This window comes from Oncorhynchus tshawytscha, linkage group LG05, assembly GCF_018296145.1.
Source record: "Oncorhynchus tshawytscha isolate Ot180627B linkage group LG05, Otsh_v2.0, whole genome shotgun sequence".
In the NCBI taxonomy this organism is placed as follows: Eukaryota; Metazoa; Chordata; class Actinopteri; order Salmoniformes; family Salmonidae; genus Oncorhynchus; species Oncorhynchus tshawytscha.
The window spans coordinates 7,127,044-7,135,365 of NC_056433.1; the positions used below are offsets into that span (position 1 = coordinate 7,127,044).

The 8,322-nt window shown below is 43.0% G+C and overlaps 1 protein-coding gene across 1 annotated transcript in view; it reads right to left on the minus strand.

Moving 5' to 3' along the window:
• Nucleotides 1–4,704, minus strand: part of syndig1l (synapse differentiation inducing 1-like) — a 125,863-nt gene extending 121,159 nt beyond the window's left edge. The window contains exon 1 of the mRNA XM_042321409.1: nt 3,874–4,704. The gene's annotated coding sequence lies outside the window, so the exon portion shown is untranslated. The remainder of the gene's footprint in view (nt 1–3,873) is intronic.
• Between the last annotated feature and the right edge of the window lie 3,618 nt (nt 4,705–8,322).

Consider the following 8,322-nt stretch of genomic DNA (forward strand, 5'->3'; position numbering starts at 1 on the left):
CTGACCTCAGCAAGCGAGGGCAGGCATTATCAGCCCAGCCCCAAGGCCAGCCGTTGAAGATGCATTGGAATACCGACGTGTCTTATCGGTCAGGGCTGTTTTTCCAGGCCTGCTTTATCCTGCTGCCACGACTATGAAAACAGACAGCTAAATTCTTTCTCTCTCTGGCTATGACTGAGCAATCAGCAATAGACTACAGAAGAGCTAGACTAGTGAAGAAGAAGAGCTAGACTAGAGAAGAAGAGGAGCTAGACTAGAGAAGAAGAGGAGCTAGACTAGAGAAGAAGAGGAAGAGCTAGACTAGAGAAGAAGAAGAAGAAGAGCTAGACTAGAGAAGAAGAAGAAGAAGAGCTAGACTAGAGAAGAAGAAGAAGAAGAGCTAGACTAGAGAAGAAGAAGAAGAAGAAGAGCTAGACTAGAGAAGAAGAAGAAGAACAAGAAAAAAGAAGAGCTAGACTAGAGAAGAAGAAGAAGGGCTAGACTAGTGAAGAAGAAGAAGAAGATCTAGACTAGAGAAGAAGAAGAAGAAGATCTAGACTAGAGAAGAAGAAGAAGAAGAAGATCTAGACTAGAAGAAGAAGAAGAAGAAGAAGAAGAGCTAGACTAGAGAAGAAGAAGAAGAAGAAGAAGAAGAGCTAGACTAGAGAAGAAGAAGAAGAAGAAGAAGAAGAAGAAGAAGAAGAGAGAAGAAGAAGAAGAAGAAGAAGAAGAAGAAGAAGAAGAGCTAGACTAGAAGAAGAAGAAGAAGAAGAGCTAGACTAGAGAAGAAGAAGAAGAAGAAGAAGAAGAAGAAGAAGAAGAGCTAGACTAGAGAAGAAGAAGAAGAAGAAGAAGAAGAAGAGCTAGACTAGAGAAGAAGAAGAAGAACAAGAAGAAGAAGAAGAAGAAGAAGAAGAAGAGCTAGACTAGAGAAGAAGAAGAAGAACAAGAAGAAGAAGAGCTAGACTAGAGAAGAAGAAGAAGAACAAGAAGAAGAAGAGCTAGACTAGAGAAGAAGAAGAAGAAGAGCTAGACTAGTGAAGAAGAAGAAGAAGAAGAAGAGCTAGACTAGAGAAGAAGAAGAAGAAGAGAAGAAGAAGAAGAAGATCTAGACTAGAGAAGAAGAAGAAGAAGATCTAGACTAGAGAAGAAGAAGAGCTAGACTAGAGAAGAAGAAGAAGAGCTAGACTAGAGAAGAAGAAGAAGAGCTAGACTAGAGAAGAAGAAGAAGAAGAGCTAGACTAGAGAAGAAGAAGAAGAGCTAGACTAGAGAAGAAGAAGAAGAGCTAGACTAGAGAAGAAGAAGAAGAAGAAGAAGAGCTAGACTAGAGAAGAAGAAGAGCTAGACTAGAGAAGAAGAAGAAGAGCTAGACTAGAGAAGAAGAAGAAGAGCTAGACTAGAGAAGAAGAAGAAGAAGAAGAGCTAGACTAGAGAAGAAGAAGATCTAGACTAGAGAAGAAGAAGAAGAGCTAGACTAGAGAAGAAGAAGAAGAAGAAGAAGAGCTAGACTAGAGAAGAAGAAGAAGAGCTAGACTAGAGAAGAAGAAGAAGAGCTAGACTAGAGAAGAAGAAGAAGAAGAGCTAGACTAGAGAAGAAGAAGAAGAAGATCTAGACTAGAGAAGAAGAAGAAGAGCTAGACTAGAGAAGAAGAAGAAGAGCTAGACTAGAGAAGAAGAAGAAGAAGAGCTAGACTAGAGAAGAAGAAGAAGAAGAGCTAGACTAGAGATAAGAAGAAGAAGAAGAAGAAGAAGAGCTAGACTAGAGAGAAGAAGAAGAAGAAGAGCTAGACTAGAGAGAAGAAGAAGAAGAAGAAGAGCTAGACTAGAGAGAAGAAGAGAGCTCGACCAATGTTGTGTGGCAGGTGTTATTCTAAACACAATTCTTCATGAATCGTCTTCATCTTAAACGGTTATATGTACTGCTCCTATGCCATTGGTAAAGAACCTGAATCAAGCACATGAATCGTCTTCCTAAATGGTCCTCTTACTGCTCTCCTATCCCCTACTACTACTGTAGTCCTACAGTATGATTTTACCTGTTAACCAACACAAATGTGTGTAACGGAATGGGGACTGTACTGTAGATTGATCCTATTGATAACTACTACCGTCATCAACACTATGTCATCAACACTATGTCATCAACACTATGTCCACTAGGCCCTAATCCTTTCTAATTGTATTATCAGGAGCCATCATCACTGTCTCAGATTACTGTACAACGCACACTAGCATGAAACACACACACACACAATACACAGAGACAGAGACACAGTGAGACACAGAGAGAGACACACAGAGAGACACAGAGAGAGACACACAGAGAGACACAGAGACGCACAGAGAGACACAGAGACGCACAGAGAGACACACACGGAGAGACACACAGAGAGACACAGAGAGAGACACAGAGAGACACACAGAGAGACATGCAGAGAGACGCGGAGAGAGACACAGACAGACAGAGAGATAGACGGAGAGACACAGAGACACAGAGACATAGACCGAGACACAGAGACAGAGACACAGAGAGATCTGAGAGAAGACGGTTATTTCTGTATAGTGCTGCTTTTCATTTTGAGTGAGAAGCATCCTTCCATTCACTGGGAGTATATATCGTGTGTGTGTGTGTCTGTGTGTGTGTGTGTGTGTGTGTTGCTGCAGCAGCTGTACACTGTAGTCCCAGCCATTAGAGCGCCTGACTCCTGCTGATACAACCTGACTATAGCTCTCCTCTGACTTCCTCTTGGCGACACACAGAGAGAGAGAAAGAGAGAAAGAGAGAGAGAGAGAGAGAGAGAGAGAGAGAGAGAGAGAGAGAGAGAGAGACAGAGAGAGAGACAGAGAGAGAGAGAAAGAGAGAGAGAGAGAGAGACAGTGAGAGAGAGACAGAGAGAGAGAGACAGAGACAGAGAGAGACAGACAGAGAGAGAGAGAGAGAGAGACAGAGAGAGAGAGAGAGAGAGACAGAGAGAGAGAGAGATACGGAACTGAACAAAACTGTACTCCTTTGATTCTGTCTCCGCCACTTCTCTGATAAGAATTAATTAATCATCTTGTGAGTAGTTCACTTAAGAGAGAAAAAGGCAGTTGACAAAAAAGACTGTCTGTTTCATCTTCCCAACACAGAGAATTTAAGATCCACGGAAAACCATTGCAAAGGTGTTTGAATATTCAGATGTGGCACCTCCTCTCCCTCTAATTCTTTTGGCAGTTTACAATAGTCCACACTTTTCTATTTGGAATCAGTATGCTCTTGTCATTAAAAATTCTGTGCAATTATTGTCAGGATGTACAGTATACACAGTACGTTGAAAGCTACAGGGATAATGGATCTAGTATTTACAACAAAGGTGCCATATATGTAGATATGTACACTTCAGGTATTTGAGGCTATATGCTCATGCCTCAAAACCCACTGCAACGAAATAAAAAACAATTTAAAAAAGTAACTCTCAGTGTTTCACACGCCTATAAACTAAGTCCTCATCTAATTCAGTAACAAAAATACACTGACTTTAACGACCAATGATGGGGTAGACCAATTGCACAACACGTAGCATCCTATGTGCCAATATCCGCACCGTTCCAACACACAGGCACAACACAGCCTATGCGCAAAGTGCGCGCTTTGAATTTGGTTACCCTAAAAGCCACAGTCCAACACTATATTTTTTGATCGTTTTAACATACAAGTCAATTTGCGTTGACAATGTGCATTTAGGCAGTTGATACATTTTCTCAGAAATCAACAAGCACTCCTTTCACTCCGCGTTGAGATATGATCGTATGGGAAGAACACGAAATACCAGAGCTACATGGTTGGATGCGGAAAGAAAAGGACAGTTGGTTACTTTTGTAAAATAATATCTAAAATACAAAACATGTCTTACCTGCGAATTCCTGACAATCCAAACGTTGTTTGACATGTACAGCCACTTGCTTGTATTTCTGTTGACATTATTGTCGGTTGGTGTGAGACCAATGATAGTCCTTGTCTTTGAAAATGATTCACCTGATCTGACCGAGTCGGTTTATAGTCGTTATTTCACTGCGTTCATTTCAATGAGGGAATAGGTCTCGGCGTTGAGGTTGATATGTCGTCTATTGATTTCTCTCAACTCTCCAAAAAATTGATCTTGTTTATCGATCCTCTGGCTTCGAAATTAATGAAACGAAATAATACGATACAGGAGTAAGCGGCTGTCGCCGCTTTCTTATGTTCAGGAATGACATTTATGACGGATCAATTAGAAAACGGTGTAGCTCGCAGACTGATCGCACCGGAGGAAAAGAGAAGAAACGTCACTCAAAACCAACTCGGTGTTCTCAGAGCGAAATGGCAATGCGTCTCCAAGACCGCTTTCCTTGTGCAGGTCAACATTTAATAGGGTTCGTGGAAATACACGTCAACGTGCCCTTGGCATGTATCTAGAGAGACTTTTAGCCTATAACTAGTTTTCTATGTGTTTATAAAAACAAACTTTGAAGATGCTCTTTAAAAAAAATAATCTCACAGCCAAGTAGTATCGTCTTCCATCCTTTTACAATTTGTCTTCTTATATATATATATATATTTAAAAAATGGTGTAGTTTGCGAGCTCCGTACAGTATCCCTCCAGACGTGTATCCGCCCTCATCGAGATAATTGTGTAATTTTATCGTGAAGTGTGCTGCTAGTTCATCCAACTCTCATGCCTAATGTTAACAGCATCCTGACACTGTTTGCATAATATGTTTATGTTCGCGAGTCTGGCAGTGGTAAGCCTATAGGTTATATCACTGGCGTACTGGACACCCCCGCTACACAGGGAGAACTGTATAGGAAGCTCTGGGACAGGTCATCGGGATACTGTGACAGACAATACATTGGTAGATGCAAACAGATCAATAGTTCTTGAGGGCTCAAATAAAGAAGAAGAAGCTGTTTTCTTCATAGTGGTGAACCGGTGTTTGAGATGTGTGGTTGCAATATCAACCACAGTCCCTTATATCTGGTATGTCTTGGTTTAAATTGACTGCGTTGTGTGCAGCGCAATGGACATCTAATGCACAGTGTGTCAGGAGGACTTCAGAAGACCAGGGGAGTCTCTCAAGTGTTTTTGAGGTTGGACTGACTGTGTTATTTGTTATTAATAGACTGGTTTTACACACAACAACTCTCTATCCAAGCTAGGAGAGAGGATGGCTCATGTCATGCAGGTTCAGGTAGGCTATACAGGTCAGTTGTCTATTTAAAAAATATATATATTTGTTGCTGATTAGTATGATGTTGTATAAAAAAATATATTTTACAATCTACAATGTTTAAATTTCCAACTTTAATTACTGAACAAATAATGACATTATTGCTACCAGCCAGCAGTCTTAATCATGGCGGTCTTGATTCGCATTGTGAAATGTTGGGCTTTGAGGAAATGATGACCGAATAGGTTACTGTCTGCATTGTCTGGCACCAGGAAAACCTATCAAGGATTTGATAAGCAGCCGCATAGACATGCCTCAATCCCAGGGACATTGATCGGTAGGCTATAGGCCTAGTTTGTAAGTGGCTGTCTTGCGAGTAATTTTATTTTATTTATATTTAATTTTATTTTAGTGGGGCGAACACTGAATTTGCGGTGGTCCACAGAAACTGCATTATGCCAGTGGATATAACTCCAACCTGACAACACCTAGGCTGAATTAAGACGTTTCTTCTCAAACAGTGGACATTATTAGAAGGAGGGAAGGTACGAATGCCAATATGCCGAGCATGGGTATGTTGTTGAAGTCAAGCAATGTGACTCGAGCTGCTGCTGGAACTTAAACTTAAAGCACGAGAAAAAATAGAATCACTCAAGGCAGTTAAAAACGGCCTGCTGCTGTGCTGTTCACGGCCATTAGGAGAGATAGATGCAAAGGGGTGTAACAGGGTACTTACCTCAGCAACAGGGTACTTACCTCAGCAACAGGGTATTTACCTCAGTAACAGGATACTTACCTCAGCAACAGGGTACTTACCTCAGCAACAGGGTACTTACCTCAGCAACAGGGTACTTACCTCAGCAACAGGGTACTTACCTCAGCAACAGGATACTTACCTCAGCAACAGGGTATTTACCTCAGTAACAGGGTACTTACCTCAGTAACAGGATACTTACCTCAGCAACAGGGTATTTACCTCAGTAACAGGGTATTTACCTCAGTAACAGGGTACTTACCTCAGCAACAGGGTACTTACCTCAGTAACAGGGTACTTACCTCAGTAACAGGGTATTTACCTCAGTAACAGGGTACTTACCTCAGCAACAGGGTACTTACCTCAGCAACAGGGTACTTACCTCAGTAACAGGGTATTTACCTCAGTAACAGGGTATTTACCTCAGTAACAGGGTACTTACCTCAGCAACAGGATACTTACCTCAGTAACAGGGTATTTACCTCAGCAACAGGATACTTACCTCAGCAACAGGGTACTCACCTCAGCAGCAGGATACTTACCTCAGCAGCAGGGTACTTACCTCAGTAACAGGATACTTACCTCAGTAACAGGATACTTACCTCAGTAACATGGTATTTACCTCAGCAACAGGGTACTTACCTCAGCAACAGGGTATTTACCTCAGCAACAGGGTACTTACCTCAGCAACAGGGTACTTACCTCAGCAACAGGGTACTTACCTCAGCAACAGGGTACTTACCTCAGCAACAGGGTATTTACCTCAGCAGCAGGGTATTTACCTCAGCAACAGGATACTTACCTCAGCAACAGGGTACTTACCTCAGTAACAGGGTATTTACCTCAGCAGCAGGGTATTTACCTCAGCAACAGGGTACTTACCTCAGCAACAGGATACTTACCTCAGCAACAGGGTATTTACCTCAGCAACAGGGTACTTACCTCAGCAACAGGGTACTTACCTCAGCAACAGGGTACTTACCTAAGCAACAGGGTATTTACCTCAGTAACAGGGTACTTACCTCAGCAACAGGGTACTTACCTAAGCAACAGGGTACTTACCTCAGCAACAGGATACTTACCTAAGCAACAGGGTATTTACCTCAGCAACAGGGTATTTACCTCAGCAGCAGGGTATTTACCTCAGCAACAGGGTACATACCTCAGCAGCAGGGTACTTACCTAAGCAACAGGGTATTTACCTCAGCAGCAGGGTACTTACCTCAGCAGCAACCTCAGCAGCAGGGTACTTACCTCAGCAACAGGATACTTACCTCAGCAACAGGGTACCTCTACCTCAGCAGCAGGATACTTACCTCAGCAACAGGGTACTTCTACCTCTGCAGCAGGGTACTTACCTCAGCAACAGGGTACTTACCTCAGCAGCAGGGTACTTACCTCAGCAGCAGGGTACTTACCTCAGCAACAGGGTACTTACCTCAGCAACAGGATACTTACCTCAGCAGCAGGGTACTTACCTCAGCAGCAGGGTACTTACCTCAGCAACAGGATACTTACCTCAGCAGCAGGGTACTTACCTCAGCAACAGGGTACTTACCTCAGCAGCAGGGTACTTACCTCAGCAACAGGATACTTACCTCAGCAGCAGGGTACTTACCTCAGCAGCAGGGTACTTACCTCAGCAACAGGGTACTTACCTCAGCAGCAGGGTACTTACCTCAGCAACAGGATACTTACCTCAGCAGCAGGGTACTTACCTCAGCAACAGGGTACCTCTACCTCAGCAACAGGATACTTACCTCAGCAGCAGGATACTTACCTCAGCAACAGGATACTTACCTCAGCAACAGGGTACTTACCTCAGCAACAGGATACTTACCTCAGCATCAGAATACTTACCTCAGCAGCAGGGTACTTACCTCAGCAACAGGATACTTACCTCAGCAACAGGATACTTACCTCAGCAACGGGGTACTTACCTCAGCAACAGGATACTTACCTCAGCAACAGGGTACTTACCTCAGCAACAGGGTACTTACCTCAGCAACAGGATACTTACCTAAGCAACAGGGTACTTACCTCAGCAACAGGATACTTACCTCAGCAACAGGGTATTTACCTCAGCAACAGGGTACTTACCTCAGCAACAGGGTACTTACCTAAGCAACAGGGTATTTACCTAAGCAACAGGGTACTTACCTAAGCAACAGGGTACTTACCTCAGCAACAGGGTACTTACCTAAGCAACAGGGTACTTACCTCAGCAACAGGATACTTACCTAAGCAACAGGGTATTTACCTCAGCAACAGGGTATTTACCTCAGCAGCAGGGTATTTACCTCAGCAACAGGGTACATACCTCAGCAGCAGGGTACTTACCTAAGCAACAGGGTATTTACCTCAGCAGCAGGGTACTTACCTCAGCAGCAGGGTACTTACC